Source organism: Microtus ochrogaster, linkage group LG2 (assembly GCF_000317375.1).
Source record: "Microtus ochrogaster isolate Prairie Vole_2 linkage group LG2, MicOch1.0, whole genome shotgun sequence".
In the NCBI taxonomy this organism is placed as follows: Eukaryota; Metazoa; Chordata; class Mammalia; order Rodentia; family Cricetidae; genus Microtus; species Microtus ochrogaster.
Genome location: NC_022028.1, coordinates 36,590,990 through 36,617,966, shown reverse-complemented (window position 1 = coordinate 36,617,966; position 26,977 = coordinate 36,590,990). Strand labels below are relative to the sequence as shown.

General features: G+C 38.9%; 1 protein-coding gene across 1 annotated transcript in view; it reads right to left on the bottom strand.

The window, feature by feature from the left end:
* Ctnna3 (catenin alpha 3) overlaps positions 1 to 26,977 on the bottom strand; it is a 1,290,503-nt gene that overhangs the window by 741,253 nt on the left and 522,273 nt on the right. The gene's annotated exons all lie outside the window — the stretch shown is intronic.

The following is a 26,977-nucleotide window of genomic DNA, read 5'->3' as shown; positions in this document are numbered from 1 at the left end:
AGGGGAGGGGAGGGGAGGGGAGGGGAGGGGAAGAAGAGAGTCCAGGAGGGCAGGAGAGGGGAGAATACAAGACAAGACTGTGGATAGGTTTATGAACTAGTAAGTTCCTAGGATAGGGAAGTGTTTTACAGACAAAGTGCCAGGAATGGGGCCGCTGGGACAAACCAATGGTACTCCAAAGATGTTTGTGTCTTCTAGAACCTAAGAATTTGCAGGGTAAAAAGCTTCCTTTTTTCCAAGGTCGTGAAATTCAGAGCATGCCCACCTCACTTCTGGAAGTGATCTCTGCTAGTTCCCGAGCGCATCTACACCCCAAGGTGTAAGTTCATATCCAGACCCACGTTTGTTCTAATGCCTGGTCAGTGAAATTTTTATTGTTGAAATCCTAGGTCCAGGAAGTTTCTGGCCCTAGTAGAATCATACTTTTTATTGAGCTTTGACTTCTTGTTTACATAATCTGAGCTACTGCCATCAAGTCAATTACCATGGGAACAGTGCATTTTACTTTAATTTTTCATACTAAGATGAAGCATGCAGTTTCAAACATACAGAAGGGAGGACGGAAAGGAGAGAAAAGCGGTGGTGGTGCTTCTTCAGAGGTTGGTCTGAGTCAGTCTAAGTTCATGAAAAATTGCTCTGGTAGTTCTAATAAAGCACCTCTCACTATGGAAGCCCTCGCTCCACAGAAGTCAAACTCTTTCACAAATGGAAGACAGGGTTTTCAAAGGGCATTCTGATCACGACATTCATCACTTAAAATCATATTGTGAGGCAGGTCAAGCTTTATCTTTGCTATGAGAGTCATCACTCATTGTGTTTCTCCTGAAAAAATCAGACTCCTCTGTAGATCCACGGGGCTGCTTCTGGCTTTAAGACCTTTCTTTGATAGTTTGCTTTCTGTTTATTTTAGAGAAATATCACAGGGAAGCTGGTAGAAGGGAGAGGATAAAAAAATCACACGAAGGTACTCAGAGGTAAAGTCTGACAATGCAGACAGAAGCCAACATTGACTTATATTGAAGGACTTCCCCTCCTGTGCAGCCTCTGGATTAGAATACTAGGTTCCAGCTTTATAAAGTGTCTCCAATCAAGATATCCCTAATCTAGGCCAGGGAAAGCCATAGAAGACGCCCACAAGCTTGAGCTGTTGGGCTTCTTCTGCATTTGCCAAACTTCTGACCAGTTTTAATTTCCTTGGCTCCTCTAATCTGTTTTTAAGTTTTAAGATTGAGTTTGGTGACAAGAGTCAATAAATTAAAAAGTCACATCAACCTTTACCAGCTCAGTGGGTGAAGGAGAGAATTGATTCCTGAAAACTATTCCCTGACCCACGCACGTGGGGGTAGTAAACACAGCCTCCTACACACACGCACACACACACACACACACACACACACACACACGACATGAACAAAGCAAACTAAACCTTTTAATTTAAAAATTCACAACTGAAATCTTAAACTTAATGTAATTTTAAGGCATTTACCTTTCAAACAGAAATAAACATGGTTCTTTCTTAAGTCTGAACTGAAAGGTAAGAATGGTTTATTGGGAAAGACCTTAGATACAGCCAAAAAGACAACTGAAAAAAGAAAAAAAAAAGCAAACATAAATTTGCTTTGGGAATCTGGATCCTTAAATCAGCAGAATGTGAAAATGCAGCGTGTTCTTTGAGCTTTGTTATTGCAAATCAGCTTCTTGGTCTCCAATAAACTGGAAAAATAAACAGTGATTTTTAAAATTAATTACATGGTGAAATTTCCCTCCAGAAAAAAAAAACTAATATAGCTTAATTTTCATTAACTGTCTTGCAAATTGCCTTACTCTCCTGGAAAACAGTCAAGGATGCTTTTATGCATAATGCAATAGATGAGAACAGCACAACATACATTTTGATTATACCTGGAACTTTCTGGCAACGTGGGAGGGGGGGTGGGGAGCTTTCTTTCTGAACGAAGAAGGAAGTGGAATCCAATAACTATAGCTTCCCTTCTAAACTTTCCAAAATGAGAAAATCCAGTATATCCTTGAAGCTAGAAATAGTGGCATCCAGGGTTCAACTGCAGCTTTCAGCGTGCTAATTAGCAGAGCATGGCTGTATGTATAATGAAGATATTAAGTTTTCACTAAGAACACCGCAGCTTGAAATTCAAATAACTAACATCATGGGATAATTGAGAAATATGATTAAGTGATTTAAACACTACTGAAAATTCAGTACAGTTCCCCTTCAAGAATTGCAAATGTATCCTATAGATGGATGCCAAAACCAGAATGAGCACGTACTCAAGAAAGGAGGTGACTGAGGGTCCATGGGGAATCATTTGAAGGAGGTGACTTTAAAGTCCGTCACGGTGTGAATAAGGATAACTATATGGCTCTCAACTCTGCTCTTGACTTTTCTCTCTCAAGTGTCAATCCTCCCGATCGTCCTGTTTAGTTGTCTCTTCGAGGAGTTAGCGTATGGGGCAACAGATGACTCTGCTTTTTGGGGAGACTTATTATAAGTGATCTGAGTTCAGGGAGCAAAAGCTTAAGCTTAAGTGAGGAGAGGTGAGAGACCAAATCTTTGATTCCAGTTTCTACCACAGAAAAGGAGCAGGCAGTGCTCGATGAGATGACATCGAGAAAGTATTTGGAAATTTGGAAGGAATCGGTGCGTGTGCTCCCTTTAATTTACTATTGTACCATGTGCTTTCATATGTAAGAGGATCTAAACTATGTAGACTAAAATTCTCAGAATAAAAAATATATATCATGCCTGTGTTAAAAGGTCTGCAGATTCCTTCACCAGTTAGAACGCCGGTGGTGATGGAGAGACACAGCACCACATGTGGTCAGTCATCCGTGAGCTACCTTCAGCCCCCATCTAGTGTTTGCTGCCGCATATGGTCTGGCACCCTTATGACTCTCATCTGAAACCTACTGGAGTATATTCGCTCCACCAAAGTAGAGGCTCAGGTAGTCATCAGAGAGCAACTCAAATACACAGCGAAGATTTCCTTAATTCTCTTGCAATCTACCTGCTTGATGCTTCCACCAATGGATTTCAAAAGTCACTTGATTTATGACTTTATTTTCTTCTGTAACTACAAAAAAAAAAAAATCTCAGGGAACCATACCCTAGTTGGGACATGGCATTTGTGGTAACTTGAATTCATGTGGCCGGGCCACGGTTATTCACAATTGGTTCCCGAATAAACACTCTTTTATTTCTATGGAGCAAACAGCTGAGTCTTTGAATTAACACTATTTAACATGTAATCCCCACTAAGAAGGTATCTTCTAATTACAACTAATTTGGACTCTGGATTCTTTTGAAATAATTTAAATAATTGTGTATAACCTCTCTGATAATCATGATATCATCAATAAAGAGAATTGAATAAAATAATGATAAGGGGGGCTGGAGAGATGGCTCAGTGGTTAAGAGCACCGTATGCTCTTCCAGAGATCCTGAGTTCAATTCCCAGCAACCACATGGTGGCTCCAAACCATCTGTAAAGAGATCTGGTGCCCTCCTCTGGTGTGTGGGTATAACGGAGGCAGAAAGTTGTATATATAATAAATAAATCTTTAAAAAAAATAAATAATTATAAGCACACATTTTCTAGAGGAGATTGACAACATGCTATTGCCAGCAGCAGAATTAAAAAAAAGGGGGGGGGAACAACTATGTAAAATTGTAAATGCGCACCATGGAGAAAGAAAAGTACTACCACGCTATACTCAGGACTAGAAGACAGCATCTTGTCTTTTCTACTGCTGATGGTTGTAGTAGACAAGGCCAAGGGAACCAAGATTTCTGGTGCAAGACTAGGAATTCAAGGTGCTTCATTCAGAAAACAGATGTATACAAAAATGAGGGAAAGTACTACACCCGACTCAACACACGTTGGTTCCTTCTGCAAATGAATGAAAATGCTTTGCTGTGATCTGTGTTGTCCCTCCGACTTGCTATCCATTCCCTAAAATGTTACCACCAAACCAAGCTAAGTCCATGGAGCCCTTCTGCCAGAAGACAGCAGAGAAAAATGGGGCAAGTTCCTTACAGGCAGATGTATGCTTTTCACACAATGCTCTCGGAAAAGCAGTGGGCGTTCAACATTTGTAAATCCTAGACGGTGCTATATAGTGAGTAGTCATTTCCTAAGCACTTTCACAGAATAAATCAACAAAGGGGAAACAATAAAAATAAAATGTTTTAATAGAGGATACTTGTAGAGTAACTGAAAACTAGTCCTTATATGCATGTGCATTCATAATTTAATTAAAACATTCATAATTCCCCAAGATCTGTCACTTGGACTCCACTTCAGATTTTCATGCAGATTTTCTGAAGTACAATACTCTCGACAAAATAAAAATATAAGATTCAGCAGCTTTAGCTTTTTGTGTATAATTGAAACCAATTAACTGTGACATTGAATCAACAATCTTGTTCCAAAGGAAACGAGATTTTGTAAATACTGTACTTGGTGTATGTAAAGTGGGCTTCTCAGTTACTAGATTAGAAACTGATCCACACACTAAAGGAAAAACTGAAAAGTGCAGAAATTCACAATAGAATTGGAGGAATAGCATTCCAGGGCTGTATTTGCATATAATATAAGAACCATCTATAAGAGCTATAGAGAAAAAATAATGGAAATGGCTCATTTAAAATACGTGGCAGGACCACATCCCCAAAGTAGATTCCACCTGAATTTTGTCTTGCTATTCTCTAGCTTGTGCAGTTTGCTTTGTCAGTCAGAGGAAAGGCTTACAACTCTTACTGATTACAAACTATATATATATAACATATATATTAATATACATTACATATATATTAATATATATGACAATACAACACTTTGGCTACCTCAACAGTCCAACAGACAAGCATTAGCATTGATGGGACTTACGATGACTGTCTGTAAAAGAGGAAAGGCTTACAACTCTTACTGATTACAAACTATATATATATACATATATATTAATATACATTACATATATATTAATATATATGACAATACAACACTTTGGCTACCTCAACAGTCCAACAGACAAGCATTAGCATTGATGGGACTTACGATGACTGTCTGTAAAATATGAAAAACTGAAGAGCAAATAAAAATACGTTGTCAAATCAGATAGTCCATTAAGTGGGAAAAATATTAAGCATATAAATTTCCTAATATATAATGTACTAACACAAAATAAAGTATAAGACAGAAAAAGCATTAGAGAGAAAAAACTATGATTTAAAGAAATTGTGGGTGTACATTAAGCAAATGCAATGTGAGAATATAAATTTGTTATTTATTAAATACAGCAACTATGTGTTCATATCTATACTTGTTTGTGAGTGTGTGGTGTCCATGTTGAATTTAATTTTCACAAGTATTTGATTTACATCATCAGAATTTTCCAGATTCCAAAAGGAAGATGACAGCATCCTAGAACTACAGTTTTGTTGTTTTTCTCGTTATATGCTTGTACAGGGCATGTATGTGTGTATGCGTGTGTGTGTGTGCACACGCATAGGTGTTCACATATTTGTATATATGCATGTGCAGGCCAGAGGTTAATTTCAAGTATCTTCTTCCATCTCTCTTTACTTTAGTAAGGCAGGGTCTCTTGCTAAACCTGGAGCCAGCCTTCTCTGGGGGGAACCTATCTCTGCCAATTTAACCCAGGGATTACAGATAAATTGTCACAATTTGGAAGCTGGGAATCTTAACATGGGTCCTTACACTGTGCAGAAAATATTCTGCCCATTTCAGGTTGCCTATCCCCAGCTGCCCAAGGGACTAACTGGGGACATCACCATGGGGTCCTGGGAGCCACTCTAGGGTCAAGTCTCTTGCCAACCCTAAAGTGGCTCCCTTAACTAACAATTGTGGTTCCATGCTCCCCTGTCCAACCTTCCTTTATCCCAATCCTCCTGTTTCCCCAAGTTCCCCCCCTCCTTCCCTTCTAACTTTTCTCTCCCCATCTCCCCTTACCCCCATCCCATCCCACCCCCAAGATCCCAATTTTCTCCCCAGCAATTTTGTCTACTTCCCATAGCCAAGGGAATAACTATATGTTTTTCCTTGGGTTCACCTTCTTATTTAGTTTCTTAGGTCCCAATGAGGAGCGGAAGGAGGGTGAAGATGAGCAAGGAAGTCAGGACCACGAGGGGTGTACCCACCCACTGAGACAATGGAGCTGATCTATTGGGAGCTCACCAAGGCCAGCTGGACTGTGACTGAGAAAGCATGGGATAAAACCGGACTCTCTGAACATGGCGAACAATGAGGGCTGATGAGAAGCCAAGGACAATGGCACAGGGTTTTGACCCTACTTCATGTTCTGGCTTTGTGGGAGCCTAGCCAGTTTGGTTGTTCACCTTCCTAGACATGGACGGAGGGGGGCGGACCTTGGACTTTCCACAGGGCAGGGAACCCTGACTGCTCTATGGACTGGAGAGGGAAGGGGAGAGGAGTTTGGGGGAGGGGGTGAAGGATAGTAGGAGGGGGAGGGAAATGGGAGGCTGGGAGGAGGGGGATACTTTTTTTTCCTTTTCTCAAAAAAAAAAAAAGAAAATATTCTGCCCAGTGAGCTGTCTTCCCTACCAATACAATATAGTTCTTAAACTGTCCATATCTTTAAGAATTGCTGCCGGGCGATGGTGGCGCACGCCTTTAATCCCAGCACTCGGGAGGCAGAGGTAGGCGGATCTCTGTGAGTTCGAGACCAGCCTGGTCTACAGAGCTAGTGCCAGGACAGGCTCCAAAGCCACAGAGAAACCCTGTCTTGAAAAAACCAAAAAAAAAAAAAAAAAAGAATTGCTTACAGTTAGCATCTTTGAGGTCTGAGATTTGCTTCAGACTCATCCATGAGTACAAAGTAACAAATTAGGAATATAAGTCTGGTACATGCCATGAATGGTTTACATTGGGCCTAGGTGATGGGTCAGAAGTGTACATTATGTCATCCTCCATAATTATGCATATGCTTTCAAATTACATAACAAAATACCAAACAATGCAAAAATATTAAAGCATAAGACTAAAAAAAAAGCTCCTATTGTAGTTTTGATCATGTTGCATTGAGCACACAGATAAATTAAGCCGAGATGTTGGTTCTTTCAGCCCTCTCTCTTCTCCACCCGTCCTCTCCACCCTCCACTCTATACCTCAGCAACATTTTAGTGATCGTTACAGCTGTTGCTTCTCTTTGCTTTGCTGAGACCTTGAACATCTCTTTCCTTTTGTGACAGCTCTCTTACAGTTTACAAGATTTTTCCAGGGTTGGTTCCTAATTTTTGTCATTTTTTTTCCTTACTGATAACCAATTTGAAAACAAATAGGAAGAAATTATTTTTTAAACTTGGTATTAGAAGCTTCCCTGGTTACCATCCTGGCTTTATGATTCTAAAGACTTTTACATAGACTATCTAAGACAGTAAGGTAGATAATTTATAATCTAGAAATAAAGAATTGCTGTTTGATAATTTCACATATGTACCCAGTGAAATATAATCAATTGTTTAGGCCTATTCTTTTAAGACATATAAGATATATATGTTGGGACTATTTTCAAGGTTTAACAGATACTTAACTAGTTTTCTTAGACCGTATTTTGGTGACTTTTCATGGTAAAAAGATAAGAAAACTAGTATTATGTCTATACCGAACTTAGAGTTGTCCTGATTATAATTATATATATATATAATTATAATTATGTAGTATAATTATATATATATAATTATGTGTTATAATTATATATATATGTAATATATTATAGGTTTTCCCAATGGTTAAAATTCTCAGTTCACTCAACCATCAGCTAAATTCAGAGCAATCTACTAGTATCTAATAACTGAAAATATTTATCCCAATAGACACTAAAACATCAGTTCACTGACACAGATAGGCTAGGTAACAAGGAGGACTCATGGGGGGTGGTGCACGAATCCCCCTGGGAAGGAGAAATGGAAGAGATCTCCTGGGAGGACTGGGGGCAGGTGGGGATGGGAACTTGAGGTTAGGGAATAGATGGTGGGTGAGAGTACTGAAAGAGATGATGGAGGTGGGGAGTCATTTCAGGATCAGGTAGAAACCTGATACAGGGGAAACTCCATGAACCCACAAGGATGACCCCAGGTAAGACTCCTGGTAATAAAGGATACATAGCCTGAACTAGCCCTCTCCTGTGATCAGATTGGTGGCTACCCCAGTTGTTATCACAGAGCCTTCACCTAGTAACTAATGGAAACAGATGCAGAGAACCACAGCCAAACATTAGGCTGAGCTCAGGCAATCCTGCTGAAGAGAGGGAGGAAGGATTATACGAGCCAGAGGAGTCAAGGACATCACAAGAAAACCCACAGAAACAACTAACCTGGGTCATAGGAACTCAGAGTCTGAACCAACAACCAGGGAGCCTACATGCGGTTGACTTATGCCCTCTACATATATGTGAAAGTTGTATAGCTTGGTCTACTTTGTGGGACTCCTAAGGAAGAGAGCAGGGGCTGTCCCTAACACATTGACTGGTTCATAAGAACCCATTCCTCATACTGGATTGCCTTGCCCAGACTTAACACAAGGGGAGGTGTTTAGTTTTACTCCAACTTGATATGCTATCATGCTTTGTTGATACCCAAGGAAGGTCTGGCCCTAATTGAACAGAAACAGAGGAGTAGATTGGGGGAGGCACAGGGGAGGTAGAAGAGGGTATGGGAAAAGAAGAGGGGAAAATGGGGTTTGGATATAAAATAAACAAATTATATAAAAAAGTATATTTGCTACTACTTCTCAACAGTTAGGTAGGAAAAAGCTTCTTTGGTTCTTATTTTAGGCTGATGAAATAAGTTAATTAAAAACAAAAGCAAAAAAAAATAGACAGGTTCTCCCTCTCAGCATAAAGTGGAGGTAGGAAAGGTTAACATAGACACAAACCAAGAAAAACTCAAAGCTAATCTGAAGGCATCAACATGGATTTTTTTTTTACATAAGAAATACGTTTCGCACAACAGCCATGTTAATATTCCTGAAGACATTATCTTGGCTTGACCTCGCACATCATCTGTTTGAAAGCCTTAACTAGAAGCTCTGTTTGATGACCTGGAAGTACATCTGATATTGAAGAATCTAAATGAAGTTAGTTCATGCCACATGCCAGGTGGCTTTGCATACATGTCCAGACACCTGATTTTCCCATGGCAGAGAGCAAAAGTGTAAGATCAATACTCTACACTGATTTCTGCACTATGAAGTTAGAAGTTTTCCTTTCTATTTCCCATACCTGAAGCGACTTTAAGGGCTTTACCTTCTCTCTCAAGCCTGAAGAGATAGTATGAATCCATGTCCGGTTCCCTGTAGTATACAAGCTACCAGACATTTATTTCTGACAAGAGATCTACATTTGTCTCGGTCAAGTTACAGTTCACGTGGACAAGGATCTTACCTGAACTGTCACAGTTGTGCTTCATCTGCTTTAACAAATGTCAGAGGAAGGGATGACGTGCGCTTCTGAAGTCACCTTGAACTGCACAATTGAAGACAGTAATAATTCTTGCTTGGGTTTTACCTGTCTGATATCTGATAACTGCCCACTAACAGGTTCTGGTTCTACCGAGTGCTCGTCAAGGTTAATAACTGTCTCCACTGAGAGTCCTGAAATGATGGAAGATATTCTAGGTGTTGTTGTATAGAATCATTCATCTTTGTAACTCCTTGACGAGCAAGAATTGTTTCTCTGCTAATAAATACTTCTTAGGCTTGAAAATTGCATCTGGACAATGCCATTTCTGGGAAGTCACAAGGTTTCCTGTGCTTTGATCCACAATAACACACAATAGCAACACTGTGTCAAGTTTTTACCCACTTGTCACACTGGATTAGCAGACTATGTGGTGGTTCCTTTCGGCTCATATGTTTGAATGCTTAGTCATAAAGGAATGGCACTACTTGAGAGGGATCAGGAGGTGTGGCCTTGTGGGAGGAAGTGTGTCACTGGGGGTGGGCTTTGAAGTTTCAAAAGCACAAGCCAGGCCCAATGACTCTCTCACTTCCTTTCTCCTGGAGATCCAGATGTAGAAAGCTCAGCTACTTCATCAGCATCATATCTGCCTGCCGGCTGCCATGCTCCCCACCATGATGACAATGGACTAAACCTCTCAAACTGTAGGCAAACCCCAACTGAATGCCTTTTTGTATTAGGACTTGCTAAGGTCATTTTGTCTCTTCATGGCAATAGAACATTGACCAGGACAGACAACGGAAATAGATTTATGGTTTTTTTCTCTTAATTCCCTCTCTGGTATCCAGAATGCAAGTGGCACAAAGCAAGCATACACAGGCTCAGTTACAAACAGATTTCTTCCTGCTTGCTCAGCATTCAGATTTCCTCATCCTGTATTATTAGAATACTTTTGTATATTGTATTTCTACGTTTTATTTTGATTTATTAATTTATTTACTTACTTTGGTTTTTTTGCTTGTTTGTTAGCTTTCAGTGCTAAGGACCATGACCAAGGTCACATATGTAGGCAAGTGTTATAACACCAAATTATAGCCGCAGGCCTTACTTATTTTTAAAAATTTACAAATAAGGGGAGCATATAAAAATGTATATATAGCTCAAAAAACAATTAAAAAACAAGTTTACAAATATAGTAAGGTGCCCAATAAAAGCCTACTTAGGCCACTGGAGGCAACAATATGGATAAGGAGTAGAAGAAAAGAAACAGCCTTTAATCACCCAGGTATAAACACTACAAAAGTGCAGCCTCTGCTATGTTGCCCAGTGTAAGGAATACAACACATTAAATATAAGTTGATCAGCATGTTGTCAAGTTGCCAAAATACAAATGGGGATTACTTTTGGATGGTGACAGCATAGTTGCTGAATTCTGAATAAACACCATTAGAGTGGAAGGGAACATAAAGGAAATTTTAGTTGCAGAATCATCTCCTTTTTGTTTAATAAACACATTTTAAGTTCAAGTTGTGTAAGTCAATCTTTATGAGCATGGAAGGAAAATTACATATAATTTCTATTATTGTTTTTCACAGAAAAGGATTTTAAATTCTCTTTGAGGAAGGCAGGATGCTTATAAGAAACAGACATAATAAAAAGTCAAAGTTCTACGTCTATCACATATCTGAGCTGGGCATTTGCGGCTTCTCTTTAGGATTCTGTGTTCGGACTTGTAAAGTGTGGCTTGGATAAAATAATCTCAAAATCCTTAACAATTCTATAAGTCTCTTAAGCCTTTAAATCACTATTACTTGCCATTACTAAGTATTTTCCAAGTTTAACGTGCAAAGCTTGTAAGCCACTTGAAATTACATAAAACCTCTTGAGTCTTCTAGAAGTATCCATGGAAAATACACAAAGCTTACGGATCGGGACTAATGGCCTAAACATGCGATAACATGTTAAATTGTTTGGCTTTCTCTAGGCAGAGGTCTCAAATGTTTCAGAAGAAAAGCGGCAAGCTTGAAATTACATATGCTATATACTCTTCTGATTCCAACTAGATTCTATAGAGAAGAAGCGTATAGAATAAATGTAAGTTGTTGCCTTTAAAAGACAAGTGTTTCTTTCAAGAGAAAGTATGGTCTCAGCACAGCCAATGAATACAAGAAAGAAATTACTATGTAATGCCTATTACCAGCTTTGAATATGAGTGTACACTAGGCACTACGCAGATACAAACCTGTGCCACATATTAAATTTACTTGCTATTCTACTAACTTTCCTATTGCTGTGGTAAGACCCCATGGCCAGAGCGACTTGCAAAGGAAGACATTTATTTGGGGCTTACAGTTTTAGAGGGTTAGAGTTCATAGCTATCATGATAGTCCATATAGACATATGTCAGCAGGTGGGCAGGCATGGCGGTGGAACAATAACAAAGAACTCACATCTTAAGATACAACACTGAGGTCGAAATGACTGGGCATGGGAGTAGGCTTTTGAAACCTCAAAGCCCACCCTCAGAGACAAATGCCCTGCAAATGAAGTCATACCTTCTAATCTTTCCCAAACAGTTACAAAACTGGGGATCAAGCATTAAAGTATATGTACCCCTGGGTGCCAATCTCAGCTCAATTTCTAAGAGATATAAGCCCGCATATGCACATTAACATAGACACACATACAGAGTCTACAAGCCCGCATATGCACATTACATAGACACACATACAGAGTCTACAAGCCCGCATATGAACATTAACATAGACACACATACAGGATCTACAAGCATCACTCACATGTGTAGAAATATTATTTTCTAACGCTCGCCTAGTCACAAATACACATTGCAAACTACCAAAGTTAACATTTTTTTCTATTCTAAAAAGCATTCTAAATTATTACTGATAATTTGAAGCAAAATTCTAAAGCAAAAAAGTAAAGAAATGCAGATTTCAATTCAGTGTATTTTTTTAGAAAATATTTACACAAAATTCTGTTATCTTTATTACATCATAAATCTACAAGCTCGTTTTTTAAGAAGCTATTGATTTAGACTAACAAAATATAATATAAATATTAAAAATATTTAAGATTTCAATAGCTGTAATTTCAATAACAGTATAAAATTAAAAAGAGGCATAGCCACATGGACACAACAGTTTGAAAAATTCTATTATCTCCAAGTATACTCCATTCCCACCCATATCTAAGCTATCACCCCCCCAACATATTTTAAAACACATTTTATTCTTGCACTTTTCTGTGTTTTATTCCATTGTCTTTTATTAATCTTCAAGTTATTATAAAAGACAATGGATTTTGTGCTGTAATTTAAAATGTGTTACTACAGCTGCTCTTACCCATCCTGTTTACAGTGTTTTATCTTTAAGATTACATTGAATACTGCGAAAACCCTCTTCACCTCTACCTACCGTCACCCCATGACATCTGTGCCTTTTAGAAGTAGCTATTGCACTCTGGTGCACGTGCTGATAATATCGTGATATACATACATGAAATACAGAAATTCCCTCCTGTACGGAAGGTTTACACAATAACATCACCATTGTGTAGTTTTGTATTTCACCTGCTTCATCGTTTGCTTGAGTATTATCTGTGTTGATACACACAGAAAGAACAAATCCAGCTATACTTCAGTCATTTTATTTTATGGTGTTTTCTTTTACCAAACTTTCTCTGGCTCCTTTTCACTTTTTGAGCATTCTATAAACTTTACTGTGTTTTCTTTGTTCTCATCTACTGGATTAAAAGTCTGTTTTCAGTCTTTTGATTATGACCGTTTTCAGGGATCTGCGTAGCATTTTATCTTTTCTCCCAAATGATAAGCACAGCTTATTCGCATCTCTAGCAATGAACGGGTCATCCTCAAGGCTGAAAGGAGGATGTGAGACAAAACCCACAATGGTGATTACTTAAAGTTCACAGATAATTGAACAGATGGGGGCGATGTTTTAACTACAATCCACAGAAGAAGAAATGAAAGGCAAATGAACAGCAAAACAAGCTTTTTTGATAAGAAACGTGTATCCAAGATTCTTTTGGTTCAGTTAGGTTATTGAGAATGTGCACATGGTCAGAGACCTCTTAAAGGCCAGTCTTTCACTGACAGAGGAAAAGCCATGGACAGCAACAGCGGGCAGCAGTCCCCTCAACCAGAGAAATCTTGACCCCCATCTTTGGCCATGAGCTGTGGTTCTACTCTAAAGAATAAGTTTGCCCATTTCTTTGTTCATTCCATCATGCTTACCATGAATGACATCTGCTAATATAATCCTTACCTCAAACATGGACAACTGCCCATTTAATTCCCTCGTCTACCTCACATCACACGCAGTAGTGAATACAAAGGAGATACAGAGGGGGAAAGTTGGATGAACCGTTTCTCTGAGGAAAGCACAGACTATGTGATCAGTGAACCGACACACTTAGCAAAGGGAGACCCATCGTTGGGTAGTGATGACCCAAGTCTAAGGCGCACCAGGAAGAAGTCACCAAAAATAATAGGGAATGGCTTAAAGTTCTCACAGACAGTGGTTGACTATTGTATTTCTGTATTAATCTCAAGCCACTGAAACCTATTGTCCTTTTGTGAATTGTATGAGGCTTATTTATTTTTGAGATTAAAATACAATTACATCATAACCTCTTCCCCTTCATCCCTCCAAACCCACCTTCTCTTTCTAACAACAGCTAACTTTCTAATAGCTTCAAGCTAGGAATCTAAGCCCAAGTGAAATGGGCACCCTGTTGTGAGGTTGAAGATTCAAACAGGGGTTATGTCCTCAGCATCTTTCCCTGATTTTGTACTGACAACACTGGTAGCAGGTCCAAAGCTTCCACGAAAGAGGTTGGTGATTGGCTCTGATAGAAATAAATGCATACTCCCTTGCATCTAGAGTTTTTCTCCATGAAAAAGACAGTTTACTATCTAATCTTGCTGACACAAAATCCATAGCCTGAACCTTGCCTGCACAGGAGGAACTTTCCATCAGCCTTCAGAGCCTGACTCACTAATCAGATTAATGAAGACACAATAATCTTAATGGTTTTTAAAAGCCTCCAACATGAAATAGAACAAAATAAACTGACAAATTACATCAGAAGGAAGAGAAGTTTTAGCCTGGAGTATCCAACAAAAATTTCAAATAATACCCTCAGAGTGACAAAAGGCATTGCCTCTGATAGGAAAACAGAGTATGCTATGAAGACAAGCCCAAAACAGCCAAAACAGAGCTTGTAATATAACAAATATAATTATTCAAGTTGGGATGGGGGTTCAGGCATCAACAAACATTTTGTACGAAATGGCATAGTGAATATTCTAAATGTGCAGGGCTTAGAGGTCCCACCCGTGCCATTACAGTAATCCAGACACAGCAGTATCAGTACATGTGGTTTTGAAATCGTTTATTGATATCTACATTTTAATAAATATATAAAGGATCACAGCAGAGAGCTGAGAGAGCACTCTAAAATGTAAAAAGATAAGGAGATGGGAAGAGGAAAGAAAAAAACAAAGTGTCAATCCAGGAAGCGTAAAATCTGCCTGAAAAAAAAAATCCAAAGAGAGCAGAGAAAATATGGAGAATACATTTACACACACACACACACACACACACACACACACATGCATGCACACACACCAGGCCAAAGGGCTGGATAGACGGCGTGGTGAGTGTTCTCTAACCCCAATTCCAGGGGACCCGATGCCCTCTTCTGGCCTCTGCAGGCACCAGGCATGCACAGGACGCACAGGCATTGAGGCAGGGAAAATACTCACATACATAAAATTTTAAAGATTTAATACAAGAAGTTTTCATAGATCCAAAGAGCACAAGTTTCTAGACTTGAATGCTTCACCAAGTACTGCACCATGAATAAAGTCAGACTCAAACTAAAGTAGTACAGTTACCAAATATATGGGATAGTAAAGAACCAAAGCATCCAGAGAGAATTTCAGAGATTATCATTCGAAAGATGGGGTATCTTCTCAGCCATCATGCAGATAGCCACAACAGAACCTTGGGCAGAAGATTCTGAAAGAAAATGGTTTATAACACGTGCAGAATCCATCCATCAGTAGGAGTGAACCAAAGTAAACAAGAGCCTCAGATGTGACCTCTTCATTCCATATTCATCTTTTCTGAGAAATTACTTACAAAGATGGTTTAACACATTGTGCAGGAAATCCAGCAAAGGAACACATGGAATACAGGAATGAGATTTCCAAACGTATTTTAACTTTCCAAACATAAATTAACTTTCCCTGAGTCCTGTAAATCGTCATGACAAGTTAGAAAATATAAGTAGAAGGTCTCCAGTTTGAGACAAAGTGAGAAGACAATCTGAGTTACCCAGAAGAACCTGCTCTTGACAGCATGTGGAGGCGATCAGGGAGGCTTAGCCACAGTGGAGTGTGCATGCATTCCCGGAATCCCATTACATACTGTATCCTAAGAAATCCAACAGATGCCTAGAGACTTGGGAACTGGCTGGTGCAGAACCCCCCCACCCTTCCCCTATGTGAGTGCTGGTGTCAACTGTGACATGAGTGTACTTTAAAAATAGGTACCTCCATTTGATTTGGAACTAATTAAAAACACAAAGGATGATCATATCACAAGGCATAGAGTCACGTGAACTTCTCTCAACCACAATTACTCCAGAGGGACTAGCTAATTCCTACAAAACTGTCATTACCCTTATCCTTCCTGTAACATGTTTCTTCATGCCATCTAAAACTAGCTAACGGCACACTGTGGCCCTGTGATTTTTTTTCTTTTACTATCTCTTCAACCAGAATACCTGGAAAGCATTTATCTTAGTCATAATTGTATCAACAGCGCCAAGGAAAGCTTGAGAACATAATAAATACTCACTGGACAGAAAAATGAATTAGCAACCTAATACCAGAGGAAGTCTAATTTTCATGAAGCACTCATAGCCTTTTCTCCCAGTAATGAAATTAATATTTTAACTTTATTATTAAAAAATGTTGCAAATTAAAAAACAATCACTCATAGAATTTTCAGTGTAAGTTAATTATTGAACCACAGTCTTGCCACATGGTGGCTCTGCTGTTAGTTGAAAAATTCTCCCAAACATCTTCAAACACTCCTGTGATTGGTTCTCCATCATGAACTACATGGCCATGGGTAGTAAATATCAACAGCATAAAGACAATTCACCAACTCAGACAACTTTAGTCCCCAATTAGTTCAGTACCATTTAAGGACACATAGATTCCTTTTCTGCTAACACATTGCAAACCAGTGTAGAAGTCTATTGCATGTTAATATACAGCCTAAAATAATTATCAACCAGATGTCTTCCTTTAGATACAAAAATAGAATCAGCCCAAGGAACATTAGCCTTTTTGCAAAAGCAAGGTTTGTATTATCTTTTCCCACCTGGTGATTGGGGAATTTAATTCTCTGTGCTAAAATACTTACAAAAAAAATAAAAAAATATGCTAGTCTAGTCATTTCAAATACAAGTAATGATGGAAATACGCAATGCAAGCTGTATCCAAAAATTCTTCTGCTAATGGAATATATGTGATGTGGATACAGCCAAATGTCTATGATGATACCACTTGCACAGACTTTGACTTCACATTCAAAGCACAGTCAACTGTACAGAGCAAAACATCAAATATTAATATACAAATTTGGGAAAGGGGTCCTTTTATAGCTATCCTACTAAAACTCCCTTGTTCGCTGTGAGATACCGTAAGAAGCTTGGGACTACATGGAAGACTGTAAATTATAGAGCAGGTCTTTGACGCCAGGTGATTCTTCATGGAATTTGTTCTGAACAGAAATCTAGAAAATGATTTTTTCTCAATACAATGGACTACAAATAAATTTTATTACGTCTCACTTGATAAACAATGTTGAGACTCTATTAAAAGAGCATCTCACATCAATGTTCCAATGCATGGACTGATTTTGCAAAGAACAATATAACAATATTTTTAAGCACAAAAGAGAACTGTGATAGGAAAAAAAGAACAGAAGTCCTAAAAACATGGCTATAGTGCAACATTGACCCAAGACTTCTTATTATTAATTCTTGTTACCAGAGTTGCCAGGGAAATCATTACTGAATTCCCTGCTAGTCTAAATACTATGCTGTAAGTATTTCTCTCTACTCCATGAGCCCTAAACAATTCAGGAATCACTCAGGTTCTAAATTATCCCCAGGAGTGGTTAGATCCCACAGGCATCCAGTTGAGTTCTCTAAATGAGTGAAGGACTCAATGCACATGCCACTAAACTGACCGTTTTACATTAAATGACACAATGGAGAAGTACCATGTGCCCAGCTGGGACGAGTTTGTCAGCTATGATGCAAGATCTCCATCAACGCAAGATCTCCATCAACGCAAGATCTCCATCAACGCAATGGTGCCAAGTAAACAAGTCAAACCAAGAGGCTACAAGATGTCAAATGAAATGCTGCTATAGTTTAGCAACATATATGGATTTAAAGATTTGATTTTAAAATACCCCAAAAGAAAATAATAATAATGCATGTATATAGTAAGAGAGTAAGGATAAACACAACTGCACAATTTTCATAATTGTAGAAGTTGATAATTATTATAAGGTTTATTATATTTATTATGCTTTTATATAATTGTAAATATAAAAACAACTATATGATTATATAATAAAAATATTCATCATATTTTTCTATTTCTATGTATCTTCTAAATTTTCCAACAAACAACAAGAACAAAAATGAATATTTATTAAGGTCATGCTTGGTCTTCAGAAGTTTCCCAAGTTTAAAAGTGATGCGATACCAATTTATGATATTTCCCTATTCTCAAAATTAGCTTCTGCTATCCCTCTGCAGGCAGTTTCAGGCAGGAATGCAATTCACCTGCATTAGACTGAGCCCTGCTGCTGTCACACACAGGGTCTACAGGTGAAAGACGCAGGGGCCACCTCATAAGGCTTCATTTATTTGATATTTCTTCTTTCTAGAAAGATAGTGAGAGACCGTTTTAACAGTCTGACTTTTAACTTCTTTTATGTGTTTATCTAAGCCAGAGATGTTCACTCATAACTATATGTAACCAGGCAAGGTTTTTAATGGAACCCTTGAAGGAGGCAAGAAGAACCAAGAATATTCCCAAGACTATGTTCTGATGAAGATCAGAATATAATTGTAAATGTAGATATGCATCAGAGTATTGGAAGCAACTTGGTACAGTGACTCTGCACTGACATCCTATACATATATTACTTTGTGTGTACATATATATGTATATATGTATAGATAGATAGATTAGACAGACAGACAGACAGATAGATAGATAGATCAACGACATACTGGGGGAAACAACTTCTAAACTAGAAAAAACACTGTTAACAGGATATTATGTGATAGACAATCATGATATTGAAAGTTTAATAGAGATAGAACACTATGGAATTTCAAATATTAGTAAATTCTGAATTTCCCTTGGTCATGTTGGTGACCTTGGATGCATGTTTATTCTGGTAAACACCCATAACCATCAAATCTAGATAGGATTAAGGGAATATTAATATTTATATATTCCCTGATCTACACTGAACAAATGTAGTTTATCTTTTGTTTTGATTTTTTTTTAACAGGGTTTCTTTGTGTAACAGCCCTGGCTGTCCTGGAACTTGCATTGTAGACCAGACTGGCCTTGAATTCAGAGATCCACATGCCTCTGCTTCCCCAGTGTTGAGATTAAAGATGTGTGCCACAACCACCATCCAGCTATTTATTCTCTCTCACAAATCCTGGAAATGGCTACAAAACAAGACCCTTAAAGGTTCAGAGGAAGGCTTGTGGGTTCCATTTTACAGGTGAATACATAAAATACTGAGATGCCTAGTTGAAATCAATTTCAAATTCAGAATGTCAACTGCCATATATACAATAATAATGTTATTTTCTAAATCATTCCAGAAAATGTTTAGAATTCATCAAAACTTACCTCCTAGGATGCTTAATACAAATGTACTAATATCTAGTCACTATGTAATTTTTACACTTCAATTTTGATTAAACTATTGGGCTTTACTCTCCTCCAAAGCTACATACAAAGATAGCTTGATCCTCATCCCTCTGTAGGCCATCTGAATACAAAGGTTTAGGAAGGTTTCTCTCCCCTAGTCATTTTTTTCATCTTCTGCTCTTAAATTCACAATATATTTTGAATCCTAATATCATAAAATTGCCTTCAAAGTTGAATTTGGAGATGAAGATATGGTTCACAGCTAAGAATATGCACTACTAAATTGTCATCCCTGAAAACACACATATTGGCAGCATTATATGAACTTAACAGCTTATATTTGGGAATATATATTTATTCATATACTTAGAAGTATGCAATAACAATCAGTAAAAATGAAGAGGTTGTGAGATTGAAAGAGAGAAAGGAGGGATATAAGAAAGGGTTTGGGGAGGAAAGGGAAATAAAAAGGGGTATGATCAAAGTATACTCTTATACTACCATAAACATAAAAATGTGAATACAAAAAAGTGTGCAATGCTTTTGCAGAGAGCGTGAGTTCAGTTCCCAGCACACACATCAAAGAGTTCCCAACTGCCTGAACTCCAGCCCCAGGGGATCCGGTGCCCTCTTCTGGGCTCCATGGGCACCTGCACTGGAGTGCCCAGAGATACCCACTGACACACAATAAAAATAAATAACAAAACAGTCTGTGATTGGTAGAACCTACTTGGAATCTCAACAATTGCAAGGTTGAGGCAGGAGAATTTGAGCTCAAGACCATTCTAAATCATGTGCATAGTAAGATCTCGCCTCAAAAGCAAATATAATATGAAGCAAAATACACGGTTTTAGAACTAAAAATCTCATGAAATTGAAGAAAATATGAGTAGTAAATCCAAACTTAATTCCAATATGTCAAACTCTTGATCTTACTTCTGAAACCGGATCTATAAAAGGCACTGGTGGCTCAGTATCCTCCAGGTTGCTGAGCCTGTAAAACTACAGAGTTGGGGAGAGGGGAGGAGGATCAGTAACCGAGTGCCTGCTGTTCTTCAGTGGACCATGTCAGGAAGGTCACCACCACCACTCCACAGCTCCAGATCCAGGGCACCTGACGCCCTCTTCTGGCCGTCTGGGTACCTGCACCCACACAGACACACATGCATGCTCACATTATTTTTTTCTTAAAAGAACGAAATCTTTTAAAAAATAAAACTAAGGATCCATCTGTAATTTCTCTAATTTCTCTCATTATTTCATAGTTCTACTTCTAACCCATCTTTAATCATTTTTGTTTTGTCTAAAATATATACGAATTCAACCGCTTCTGCTACTACACTGGCTCAAGGCCACCACCTTTCTCCTTGCCTTGTGAGAGTTGCCTTATTGGCTTCTGTCCTGACCCCTGTTGCTATAACAAGACCAAGAGTAATCATCTTAGCCCATATAAGCTAGAGTAACCAAACGTCGCATGCAGTACAAACAACAGGCTTCCATTTCTCACAGCTCAAAGACCTCGAATATGTACCAGATCTGACTTCTAGATAGAGCCTTAATAACAGCATGAAGACAGATTCATTCTCCTGGAGAGAAGGAACACATCTATTTCTCTTCTCATCTGTATAATCCCATGAACCTTATCACAAGTGCCCCAACTTCATGATGTTATAAGTCTCTGTGTCTAAATACCATCACCCTGGAGACAGGGACTTCATACTTGGTAAGGATGAAAGCCTTCAACCCAAAGAAATGATCCCTTAGTTTACAACATTTTTAGTATGTCAGTTCCGGGGTGTGGGAGAGTGCCGTCATTCCAAAGGAAAACTAATATTCTTACAAGAGTACAAACATCGCTCCATAATCCAGCACCTACGATCTCTGTGGCTTCATCTCTAAAGTCTTTAGAGCTGTCATCTTGGCTCTAGACAGACTGTGCTCCTTGAAGTTCATCAAACACATGATCTATTTCCAGCTTGAGACTTTGCATTAGCTATTCTTCACTCTTCTTAAGTAGAACAAGCCCATCACTTCCCTTAATTTGCTGAGGCCATTCCCTAGTATCCTTAAACATCCTTTTAAAAATTATATCTATTTTCTTATACACCCAATCATCCTTATAATTCTCTTTCTTCCAAGGTCCAAATAACATAGTCACGTTAACTTCATTCACCCTACTGGGACAAAATACCTGCACAGTACAATTTCTAAGAGAAAACGTTTACTTTGATTCACGTGTTCAAAGGGTCTCAAACCATCTGGTGGGGGAAGGTATTATGGACTTTATGGCAGGGAACCCTGTGGCAGAGGTTCATCATAGCATAACGGGCTAGAAAGAAGAGTGGACAGAAGTAAAAAGTGGGCTACAGCCTCAAGGGCCTAAATCTAGGAGCCTCCATTTATGGAACAAGTCTCATTTCTCAGAGGTTTCACAGCAATGCTAATCAGGAAACTTGTACTCAAAATATGAGGCTATGGGGGCATTTCAGATTCAAAGCCTAGCATGAATAACACCCTACCTTTGTTGACATTAAAGCTGTTTCATTCATTTAAAATGCAAGTTTCATACAGCATAGACCTTTATTTTACACACCAACGTCTATATATTTGGAACAGTGTCTAGTACATAATGGTATTCATGCTATTTCATTGCTAAATCAATGAAATCTTTAAAGACAGATATCCTGAAGATATCCGATTTCAAATGCATTTTTTTTCGCTCCTTTATATTTGGCAATCTGGCTTCATATTGGCCCAAAATTTGTCATTATATGTAGCCACTTGATTTGTTTGCTCCATTTAAACAGAATATGATCAGCTATTCAAAGCTAATGTAAGTGCAGTAAAAAGGTGTTTATATAGATGACACCATGTTTTAGAATTGTGTAAATCATAAGGCCTGAGGTGCATTGGGGAAAGTTAAGTTGTTGGGTAGTTTATGGGTTAGTCCCTTCTGTGGTGACAGTTTCAAAGGAGGTTGCTAAGTCCATCATGGGGCATAATTTTGCCTGTGTTGAAAGGCAAGACAGAAACAATCAGCTGGTGGCAGTCAACAAGTGAAAGAGGATGAACTTTGAAAAACATACCAGAAGATCAGTAAAATTGTCTATAATATAGCATTTTTTCCTCCTTTGAGTGACTACTTGGTGTCTTTACAATAATTGCCATAGCCTTAAGTGATTAGCATGGCTTCAAATTGTTCTTCCCTGTTTGGGATTTTTTTTTTCAAATAGCCTCATTGATAATTTTCCGTCTTTGAACTAGGACACACCTAGAGCGATGCCAGCCTAAGAGCTGATGCCAAAGAAGGGACATCACAGTGCCTCAGTGCAAGAACAAGAATAGCTCTGAGAAATAGACAGGTGGTCAGCACTGAGAGGAAATACCAATTTAAGACCCAGGGAAGGAGCTTGAGATCAGAACCATGTAGCAAGACAAGACGCAAAGTCAATATATCAAAAATGAAGTGCTTGAAAATTAAGGACAAGATGTATAATACAAGACAATGATATTTATATAAATAATCTATGCGTATTTGTCCCGTGAAAAGCCACATGAGATAATTATTTCCCCCTGGTCCCCTCTGTGCTTCTGTCACAAGGGTATGAGGCGCACGGATAAGTGAATGGCCTTGTGCAGCTGTTAGCCAAGAACGATGTCTTCATACCGACTTCGCAGTGTGAAGCAGGAAGGGTGAGCAGGAAAATCAGAGGCTTTCAAAACGCAGAGAAATGAGAAAGAAGCTATAAATATGATTCCCTGTAGGCTTTTTTGAGACATGCAAGTTGTGAAGTCCCATTTGGGATGTTAGATAATAAAGACTCGGCGTTATCCTTCTGTACTGTGCTGACTGGAATGTTTAAAAGCATATTTACTGTTCCTGTGAAGCTTACAGTCCAACTACGAAGACAAGATGTCCCCAGGAAGAATGAGGACCTGCTAATCATTTCATTTCCTCCCACCTTTTCTACACATCATTTAAAAGTACTTTCCCTGAAGTTATTTCCAATCTTACTAATAGGAAAAATCTCGAAACTCAACAAGAAGTGTGTATAGGTACCAATGCATACATCGCTCCTTCTAGAGACTTGGGCCCTCCCGACCTGCTAGCACTCTGGTACTGAGGCTCCTTGGCATCTGGTGGGAGACCGAGGGGAATAGTCAGTAAACTGGGTACAACTGTGTGGCTTCGTCTTGAACATCACGGATGTCTTTATCCACTTCCCCCAGGAGACGTAGGAATGGGACTGACTTTCCCGAGCTCCTCGGGGCCTCATGTATGATGTATTTGTCCGAGCTCAATGATGGCCAAAAGAGGGAAATAAGGAACTATGTTCCCAAGAGAGAGTAACAGGGTGAAGAGAGTGTAAGACATCACGTACAAGTATAAAAATGTTAGCATTAAGCTATGCATAATTAATACATATTACCAAAAACACATAATAAAAAATCTCAGCAAATTTTATAATATAAAAAGACTGCTGTTACATCATAAGCTTATAGTATGGCTATTGTGCTTACTGACTAAATATAGTTTGGCTCTGAAAGGTGCCAAGCACTGTTATGTTAAAATAACCGAGAGACAAAATGTGACCTCTTGGAAGTCACAAGTCAGTATCAGATCTCTGCATTCTCTCTCCTATTGAGAGAGCACTTGTTACTGTTCACTCCTTTTTAGTGAGTTTTTTACACAGCCTCGTCCATCAAAAATACACCTCTGTGGCCAGCACCAAGGAGAAAACTTCCTTTTTCCATTCCTCCGTAGACGATCTTACACCCACGTACATATGGGCAGCATTAAGTAGGCTCAGTGGTTTACAAAGCGGAGAGGGAAGAGAGGGAGAACATGAGCATAGGAAATTGAATCGAGCAGGATTAGAAGAGTTAGGGGCGCAACTGTAAATTTGATCAAAATGCAATGTATGCATGTAATAAATTCTCAATTAAAAAAAAGTAAAACCTTCTCTTTCTCCTTCAATCAGAATCTTGGGAAATGAAATGTTTTTGATAAGCTGTCTGAGTGCCTTAGATATACTCATAACATATAAAAGTTTAAGGTAATCACTACACCGTCAATAGCAGAACACCCAAGGGAGTGGCCTATGTTCGTGCCCTCTTTGATTATCATATTGACCAAAGTGTTCACCCTTGGCTAATATCAAAGTGGCCCCTCTTTGACATGCAGCCTACTTACCTAAAAAAATAAAGCAAGTATTTTAAATAACAATACTCATTTTTAGAAAATGGGAAACTCTATAGAGCAGGTATTATGCTTTGCTTTGGGATAGAGGAACAATCAGAGCTAGTTATTAGACATAGTATATAGAACTAACAATCAGAGCTAGTTATTAGACATAGTATATAGAACTAACAATCACAGCTAGTTATTAGACATAGTATATAGAACTAACAATCACAGCTAGTTATTAGACATAGTGTATAGAACTAACAATCAGAGCTAGTTATTAGACATAGTCTATAGAGCTAAAACCATTTCTAAAAGAAAATGGAGATGATGAAGAGACAAGAACTTTTCTCGTGGAATATAATATAAAAGACTACTCGCTAAAGTAGTTCTTTGTGAGTTTCAGACTGTTAATGCAGCCAATATTCAATATTAAAAAGCAACATCAGCACGCAGCTAATATTTACTCGACTTATGTGACATACAGTGAACTACGCACTTTAAGATATTAAGATAGCATAGGGGTGAGGTTATATAGCCCAGGGCCCTACGTTCAATCCCCAGTATCACATTCAAAAGCAAAAATATAACTTAATACTCAAAATAAACCTATGAAGTAATTTTACCCTCACATCCATTTTACAGGCAAGAAAACTGAAGCACAGAGATGGTGAGCGAGCTGCTCAGGGTAACACAGCTGACAAATCTAGCAAGGATTGGTGTTCTGAATCAGGAGACTAGCCCTTGCTTCCCTCTTGCTCTAAGACTAAGGAAACTCACAGGTCCCACTCTAGAGAACAAGAGTGCCCTCTGTACGGCCTCACTACCGTCCTCCCTTCACCTTATTCTCACTGGATTCAGTGCAAACAGAAATGCCAGTGGAAAGGAACTAGTGGCTGAGAAGCAGCTAAGACAGACTTGGTTCTTCAAGGCTTGTTGTATTCCAGAGCCTTGAGCTGGTGGCCGCTTTGAGACCCAAAGGTCCTTCACCTTTGAAATGTAGATTGCTGTGGGACCTGGACACTGCTATTGTTGAAAGATAAAACAGGGGTCTGGAGAGATGACTCAGTGGTTGGGAGCACTGACTGCTCTTCCAGAGGACCCAGACCCAGGTTCAATTCCCAGCACCCAAGTGGCATCTTACAACTGTCTGTAACTCCAATTCCCAGGGTATCTAGCACCCTAACAGAGACATACACATAGGCAAAACACTAACATAAGCAAAAATCTCTAAAAAAAAGAAAAGAATTTTTTTTTTTAAAAAAAAAAGAAAGCTAAAACAGAATGATCCATTCATTTAAAGAACTTGGAAAGCGCTAGATAAATATTATTAGTGCAATAAATAGAAGCAACATCAATAAACTAGGAACCAAATGATCTTTGGATTCTAATACTAGCACTAAAAAAGGTTCATTTCTCTCGTGATTTAAAAAGAAAAAGAAAAAAGCCCACAGCGACCAAAACAAGCCCAGTCATAAGCCATTAAACCAATTATATCTTTTGTGGGAAAATCAGAAAAGCCATTAGACCTATTAATTTGCGTGTCATTAGTCATCCTCTCTATTGTAAAGCCGACGCAGTCCGGCGTCCTGAGACACCTTGCATAATATAATCCCTGGAACTCCAAGAGGTCAGACAGACATGCTCTTGATGCAGCTTTGGGGAGAGCTCAATAATTCGTTTTATAAATTTCAGCTCAAAGCCTACACTGAGGTTAAGAAAAATTGACATTGGATCGGTGAACTTAACATCAAGCTCTAGAAAAAAAAAACAACTCTGGGAAGCACATGTTTGGCGATTCAGCAGACGCAGACAGTACAGACGTTGCCAAATTGTAAGACAAGACTTGGAAATCACGGAAAACGCTGCTGGTTATTGATTACGTTGACCATTCACTTCCTATTGAGCCACCCAGAAAGAATCATTCATTTTCCAGCAGAGCCTGCTCATTTGCAAGATAAAAGAGAGCCAGCTCTGCACATGCCCATAGTGTTGCTCACCACTGGGGGCAGCTTTACATAAGACTGCATTCACTGAAACTGAAGCAACAGTCCGAGCAGCTTTCAGAATGACAGTCTGCAGGAGTGAGCTGAGCGTGTGCGCGGAACCGGGCTCTCCTGCCTTCTGGGCTCCAACACAGCTCCGTGGCTGAACTGGGTGCTCACCGCCACGGGACCGACCGCCGGGCTATGGAATACAGATGTGGCAGTACAGGTAGCCCCACGTTGCCTAGAGGAATACATCATGGGTTTTGAGAAGAAATTGTAGAAGCCAGTTTTTTTTTTTTTTAACATACACGCACGCGCGCGCGC